At 37.9% G+C, this 7427-nt stretch overlaps 1 pseudogene across 1 annotated transcript; it reads left to right on the top strand.

Moving 5' to 3' along the window:
- Nucleotides 1-4224: 4224 nt before the first annotated feature.
- LOC102421275 lies at nucleotides 4225-4695 on the top strand (annotated as a pseudogene). Its single transcript, XR_001346974.2, has one exon. The product of XR_001346974.2 is annotated as a guanine nucleotide-binding protein G(I)/G(S)/G(O) subunit gamma-5 pseudogene (transcript).
- Nucleotides 4696-7427: the final 2732 nt, after the last annotated feature.

Here is a 7427-nt window from a genome sequence, read left to right as displayed (position 1 = left end):
AGAATAAAAAATACTAACCATTTTGAGGCTATAGTAATAGAACATCTTCATGAAAGCATTTAGTACCAAATTAAAGTAAAGTGGGAATAATGATATTTGTTTTAGATCAGTTTATATCAATATATAATTATAAATATGAAAAAAATTTAATTGCTCATCTACTTGGAGGCCCTTTATCAGCAACTAATATACTTTAAGTGGGTAAACTGAATATAAATATATTTCAAGATGAGAGTCACTGTGAGAAGTCATTAGTAATACAAAGTCTCAGTAAGAGAGATAGATAAATGGAACTCTAAGAAGGAATGAGAAATAACAGGTTCAATTTGCACCAAGGCACTCTAAAAAATTAAAAGATAAAGTGATACGGACCAACTGGGGTGATTGATCAAGATGGAAGAAAATAATTAATAGCTAATAATCAATAAATGAATAAATACCTCCCATCTGAAAGAGAACAGATGTTACATCAGTCTATGATACTACATGTAAATAAGAAATTGTATAAAAACCCAAGACTATACTATGAAGAAACTAATTTATTTTTGCAGAATATTGAAGATTGCTTTAGAAGGGAGTTCTATATTTTTGACAGTATTAATCACTTTTTTAACCTTTTAATTATACTTAGTAAGCATCACAAAGAAATGGTTCAAATGTAAGAATATCACAGGATACTGCAAGTAGTAGTTAACCTGGAATACATTATTCAAAGTTGTTCAGTTAATAGGATCAATCCCCATGTAATATATTAATTACTGCTAAAAACTTGGTAGGTGTCTGATCATACTGTGAGTGAATGTATAGTACAGAATTTAATATCTCTTAGGACCAAAGAGCTATGAATTAAATAGGTTGGCCTCAGCTGGAAAGCTGTTAGACATGTCATGGGAAAACGATTATACTTCCTTACTAATAGGAATTAATACCCGCAGAATAAACACAAGATTACTGTAGAGATTTAAAGCTAGAAAATTATTAATTTAATTTTAAATTTTATGCAATATTAATTTAAAGATATATTTAATTATTTTTTCGGGAAAATAAATGTTACTTGAGCTAGTAGCTTCCTGGATGAAATATATATACCTAGGCCCTGGCTAGTTTGGCTCAGTGGTTAGAATGTTGGCCCCATGACTGAAAGATCCCAGGTTTGATTCATGGTCAAGGGGACTTACCTCAGTTGCAGGTTCCATCCCCAGCCTCAGTTGGGTGTGTGAGGGAGGCAACCAGTAGATCTCTCTCTCTCTCTCTCTCTCTCTCTCTCTCTCTCTTTTTCTCTCTCTCCCCACCCCTTCCCACTCTGTCTCTAAAGATCAATGCAAAAACTATCATCAGGTGAGGATTTATCTATATCTATCTATCTATCTATCTATCTATCTATCTATCATCATCTATCCATGAGAGTGAATCACTAGTGACAAAAATGGTGATATGAGGACAACTTTTGAGGCTAAATGCATTCAATTTTTCTAGCAATATATAATTTACAAGTTTTGTTATGTTTAATAGAGAATGATAAATGCATATGAATTTTTTCCTATTAACCGATATATATAAACATGTTTTAAAGAAGAATATAACATTCTTTGTCCATTGTTTTACAAATCAAGAAAGGGAAAATATCACAAAACATATTGCAGTTGTAGACTGTGGTCATTTAAGGAAAAGATGGTGTTTCTGGCTTTCTTCCTGGCCCCCCAGGCCTTTTTACCCTGGCAGCTGTTCCATTTAACCTCCTCCCTCCATCCCTGGGTTCAGCTTGACTCAGGGCCCTGAGATGAGTGTCACTTGGCAGATGGGCCTCTCAAAGAAGCCCTTTGTCCGAAACACTTGACTCAGTTGCTGCTCCTCTGTGAACTCAGTATCCCCCCAGGGCCTAGCCATCAGATAGTATCTCATCTCCTCCCTTGTGAGCCACAGTTCCCACTAACTAGATTCCCAGTCAGCGCTCTGCTCTGAAAAGCCATTAGCATTTGGTTTTCTGACATTTGGCCAGCTGATGCCGGGTGGCCATCTGTGGTTTCTAAGGGTCTGGACGTCCACTTATGTCTCTACTGACCCATTTGAATTGATGTCCTAGGCTTGGACCTTGAGTTTAGACCTTAGATCAGTGGTTCTCAACCTTCTGGCCCTTTAAATACAGTTCCTCATGTTGTGAACCAACCATAAAATTATTTTCGTTGCTACTTCATAACTGTAATGTTGCTACTGTTATGAATCGTAATGCAAATATCTGATATGCAGGATGGTCTTAGGCGACCCCGGTGAAAGGGTCGTTCGGCCGCCAAAGGGGTCGTGGCCCACAGGTTGATAATAGATAATAGTACTATTATCTATTATAATAGTACCGCTGTCTTAGATAATAGTACTTGTGCCCAACCTGATCTTGAACAGATTTGATTTGGAAACTGATTTCTGGAATGATCATTACTTGTACTCCTTCCTGGATTGTACTTACAAAAAGAAAATAATGTGTGGACCAGAAGAATTCTCAAGAAAACACTTAGACAATTTTTTTTTAAAAAAAGGAAGTCTTTCAGTAACTTGAAGATGACAGGAATGTTAAATAATATCCTTGTTAATAATGAAAAGATTGGTAGATCTCATGGCAAATGTTAGGCCTTTTAGAACCCCCGCACTCAGTTTATTGTACCATATATTTCTATGTAGTGTGCTCTTAGGTCCTAGATTATTTTATGCCCTTGAAATTTAGGAAGAGGTGGAGAAAACGGTGAACGTAAATTTGTATACTATTTTATTTTATCAGATGATGACACATGGTTGAAGGGAAAATCAGGAAGAAAAAAATGCAAACAAAAGCAATATCAGTAAAGAAAATTCCATTCCAGGGAAGGAGTTTATTAGACACTTCAGCTTTGTGCTTTCTAATTTGGTCAAAGAAATAGAAGAACCATAATTCATTAAGTTGGTGGAGAAACTGCATCTGAACGTTACCAGTGCTTGGACCTTGGTTCAGCAACCTCTGTACTTGAGATCTGGTTAAGAAAGAATTCAGAATCAAGTCTCAAATATAAGCAAACGTTCATTTAGAAAGTCACAGAGGTAGAAAAAGTGAGCCAGCTGGGCTGTGTGAGCCCAGGAAACAAGTTACAGAGACAAAAGAAGGCCCCTTGGAGCTTAAGAGAAAGAAAGCGAGGATATAAGCACCTGGGGTAAGGAGAGGGTGAAAGGCTCGGGCATGCTTCAGAGAGAAAGTGTGCTGAGGACAAGAAGGGTGGGAAAGTGCTGGTGTGCTGAAGAGAGAGAGCAGAGCTGGTCCTCCATCCTCAGGACTAGTAAGGGAGGTTCCAGGGGAGGATGTCAATAGAATAGTCATCAGCTTTTCCGGGTGTGTCCTTTCAGGGCCTGGGTCTCTACTGATTGGTGGACACTAGGGGAGGGAGTCATTAGTCATTGCATCTGGTTCTGATGTCAGCCATGGTGTTCCCTGTCTGGTTTTGCTTTTTTTTTGGGGGGGGGAGGGGGGGAGGGCAGGAGCTGAAACAAAATTGAGGCCTAAATGTCATCTCTAGTTTGACCAAAATTCTGACGGTGGTTAACAGACCCAAGGTTTTGTTACTAAGATTATCTGATGAGTTTCAGACCTCATTGTCTTGAAGACTGAATGCTTAAGGGAGTGGTTGTTGCTAGGTACCCGAAGCTTTCACCCTGGAGACAGTCCATACCTTGCCTATTGTTCCTACTCTGCTCATGCCTGTCTAACTGCCTACTACAATGACATGTATACAGGAAGTAATAGTAGACTTGTTGCTTAAAGAAAAAGCACCTTTTGAAGGGGGGGAGGGGATACTGGGTCTTATGGAAAACAGTTCAGGAATCTTGACACAGTACTTGCTATTTAAAAAATGTTAGTTACCTGAGTATTCACTAAAGCAGTTCTCACAAAGTACATGTCTGAACTTTTTCAAATGATGTTTGAGACTATACAACCTAACAATATAAGTAGCTGCCAATATCAGGGTTTAATGCAATGGAGAAATTATATTTCCCAGAGTTAATAAAAATAAATAAAACATTATCTCTAACAAGCCATGCTTTGAAAAAATTTCCATTAGAAATAATGAAAAAGAGAGCCTCCCCCACCCCCAACTTGGAGAAGTGCAGGACTACTTGTACAGTAAAATGAAACAAATATACTCCCTTTAGAAATAGAGATGAGGCCCCTGGCGTCGCTGCCCCGCCGTCTGGCCCCCGTGGACCCGCGACCCGCGACCTGCGACCCATGACCCGCTACCGACCAATCTGCCCGGCACTCGCGTGCACCATGTCTGGTTCCTCCAGTGTCACCACTATAAAGAAAGTGGTTCAACAGCTCCAGCTGGAGGCCGGGCTCAACCGCGTGAAGGTTTCCCAGGCAGCTGCAGATTGGAAACAATTCTGTCTGCAGAATGTTCAACATGACCCCTTGTTGACTGGAGTATCTTCAAGTACCAATCCCTTCAGACCCCAGGAAGTTTGTTCCTTTTTGTAGTAAAATGAATTTTGAAGGTGTTCTCAACCACTTTTCTTGAACCAGCAAATATTCAAAGAGAGCTAAGTCTGAAGACTGTACAAAAAGCTTACCCTATAACATGTGCCATACTCTACAAACTTCTGCTTTTGTCAGTCCTTAACATCTACCTCTCTGAATTTTCACGAATTTCTATTTCACAAGAATGATTATTTTATATACACTGAAAGCAGCATACAAATAAAATACTTAAAAAACAAAATAAAAATATAAATAAAAATAGAGATGAAAGGAGAAGGATGCTTCTTTCTTCTTCAAATTTTAAGCTAATGGCAATTTCCTGTGTTATTTATGAGCAAATGCCAATGAGAAAAGATAGGTTACTAAATTCCTGAAAGAGCATTCCAACTTTATTTTGGAAATTAAACTCTTTACTTTTCTTTCTAATTAATCTTGTACACATCAATGATATACAACTTAGCAGTGGTTCTCAACCTTCTGGCCCTTTAAATACAGTTCCTCATGTTGTGACCCAACCATAAAATTATTTTCGTTGCTACTTTATAACTGTAATGTTGTTACTGTTATGAATCGTAAATATCCGATATGCAGGATGGTCTTAGGCGACCTCTGTGAAAGGGTTTTTCGACTGCCAAAGGGGTCGCGACTCACAGCTTGAGAACCGCTGACTTAAGATGTTATAAATATCTCCTAGGTCACCAAATGTGTTGAAATGCCCATCTCCCAGTTGATCAAGTGCATTAAACTGTGAAGAATATGTTATTACATGGGCAGTAGATGAATGGCTAAAAAATCTGTGGGACATTTACACAATGGAATACTATGCAGCTGCAAAAAAAAAATAGGGATCACTTACCCTTTGGGACAGCATGGGTGGACCTGGAGACTATTATGCTAAGTGAAATAAGCCAATCTGGGAAAGACAAATATCACACGATCTCCCTTATTTGCGGAATCTAATGAACAAAGTGAATTGGCCAACAAAATAAGACCTGAAACATGGAATAGAATGACATACCTGGATGTGGGGATGGGGGAGATGAGAAGAGGTAAACCAAAGAACTTATAGACATACTTATATGCATAGCCCATGGATTGGGACTTATTACCCAGCGATTCCACTTCTGGGTATATATCTGAAAAGACGCAAAACACTAATTTGAAAGAATATATGTATCCTTATGTTCATCGCAGTGTCATTTACAATGACAGCAACCCAAGTGCCCATCAATAAACGAGTGCATAAAAAAACTGTGGCATATATACAATGGAATATTACTCAGCCATAACAAATCTTACCATTTGTGACAACATGGGTAAAACTAGAGGGTATGACGCTAAGTGAAATAAATCAGAGAAAGACAAATACCACATAATATTACTTATAGGTGGGATCTAATATAGGATATAGATTAACAAACAAAACAGAGACTCATTGATACGGAGAACACAGTGGGGAGGGGGAATTTGGGCACTGATTGAAAAAGGTGCAGGGATTGAAAAGCACAGGTTGGTAGTTACAAAATAGTCCTGGGGATGTAATGTACAGCAAAGTAAATGTGGGCGATGATATCGTAATAACTCTGTATGGTGCCAGTTGGGTCCTGGAAATACCGGGGAACCACTTTGTAAAGTGTATGATATCTACCCACTATGCTGTACACCTAAAACGAATACAAAATAATACTGAACCTGAAACTAATATAAAATAATGCTGAATGTAAATTGTAATTGAAAAAATTTAAAAATTACAAAAGGAAATCCAAACAGTAAATAAATCTTACCTAATAATAGACAAACATGTAAATTGACCATCCCTCTGCTACACTCACCAGCCAATCAGGAGAGTATGCAAATTAACTCAACAAAGATGGCAGTTAATTTGCATACATAGGCATGAAGTGGCAGAGCGAAGACTGAAGACTCCGGCCAGAGCGAAGGCCTGGGTCCCAGGTGCCGGAGGAAAACCGGTGCCGGCAGCCAGGGGAAGGGAAGGCCTATTGCATGAATCTCGTCGTGCAATGGGCCTCTAATATATATATATATAATTTTTATTATGAAAAAATTGCTTTCTCAGAAGTTGATGATCTATTATAACCTCAGGGTAATCCCATCTGGCTAGATTAGTACTGAAGCTAAAATAATCATGGATTCAGGGGGTATATCATCTAGATGAAAATCCTGGTCCTGACACCTTCCGGTAGTATGATCTTCGAAAGTTACTTAAACTCTCTGTCCCTCAGTTTGCTTCTCTATAAAATGGGATCAATAATGACACCATCCTCAGAAGGTTATTATAACATTCGATAAGTTAACAAAGTATCTGATAAAACATTACATAAGTATTTTTACTATTTCTCTAAACAGTGGCTTTATAATATTTCAATGTGTTTCTATTTTCATTCAATTCACTCATATTAACTGGAACTCTTTCTTGAAGTAAAATTTCAGGTGAAAAGTCAACATGCAAAGAAAGTTCTTCTCTTGGAGAGGCTAGAATAGGGGCCTTTTTTGGGGAAGCTTCCTCATCTATTGCCATGAAATCCTCTAGTTCCCCTGAGCACAGGTAGAAAATAAATTTATTAAAAACAAATCTGAAATGTAGAATCCATCTCCTGAGCTATAATGTCCTGAGGGGGCTAATGGAGGATAATGTTCTACTAACATGGTGACTATGTAGATGGCATTTTTAATTAAAGAAAGAATTTCTCCAAATATTTAAGAATATTACATAGCAGACACCAGCTTACACTGAAATAGCAACAGGGGACAGTCAATAATCATATGGCTCACGTATAATAAAGTTCGATCTTGAGGAGAAGTAATTAAATAAAGCAACCAAGATTAATTAATGATAGAGATATATAAAAACCATATGACGTTATTACCATAATAATTACAAAAAGTAATTACTAGCACCATTAAACAAGTC

The sequence above is a fragment of the Myotis lucifugus genome, unplaced genomic scaffold, assembly GCF_000147115.1.
Source record: "Myotis lucifugus unplaced genomic scaffold, Myoluc2.0 scaffold_7714, whole genome shotgun sequence".
Taxonomy (NCBI): Eukaryota; Metazoa; Chordata; class Mammalia; order Chiroptera; family Vespertilionidae; genus Myotis; species Myotis lucifugus.
The sequence above is the reverse complement of the archived record's forward strand: the minus strand, read 5'-3'. Positions and strand labels throughout refer to the sequence as shown.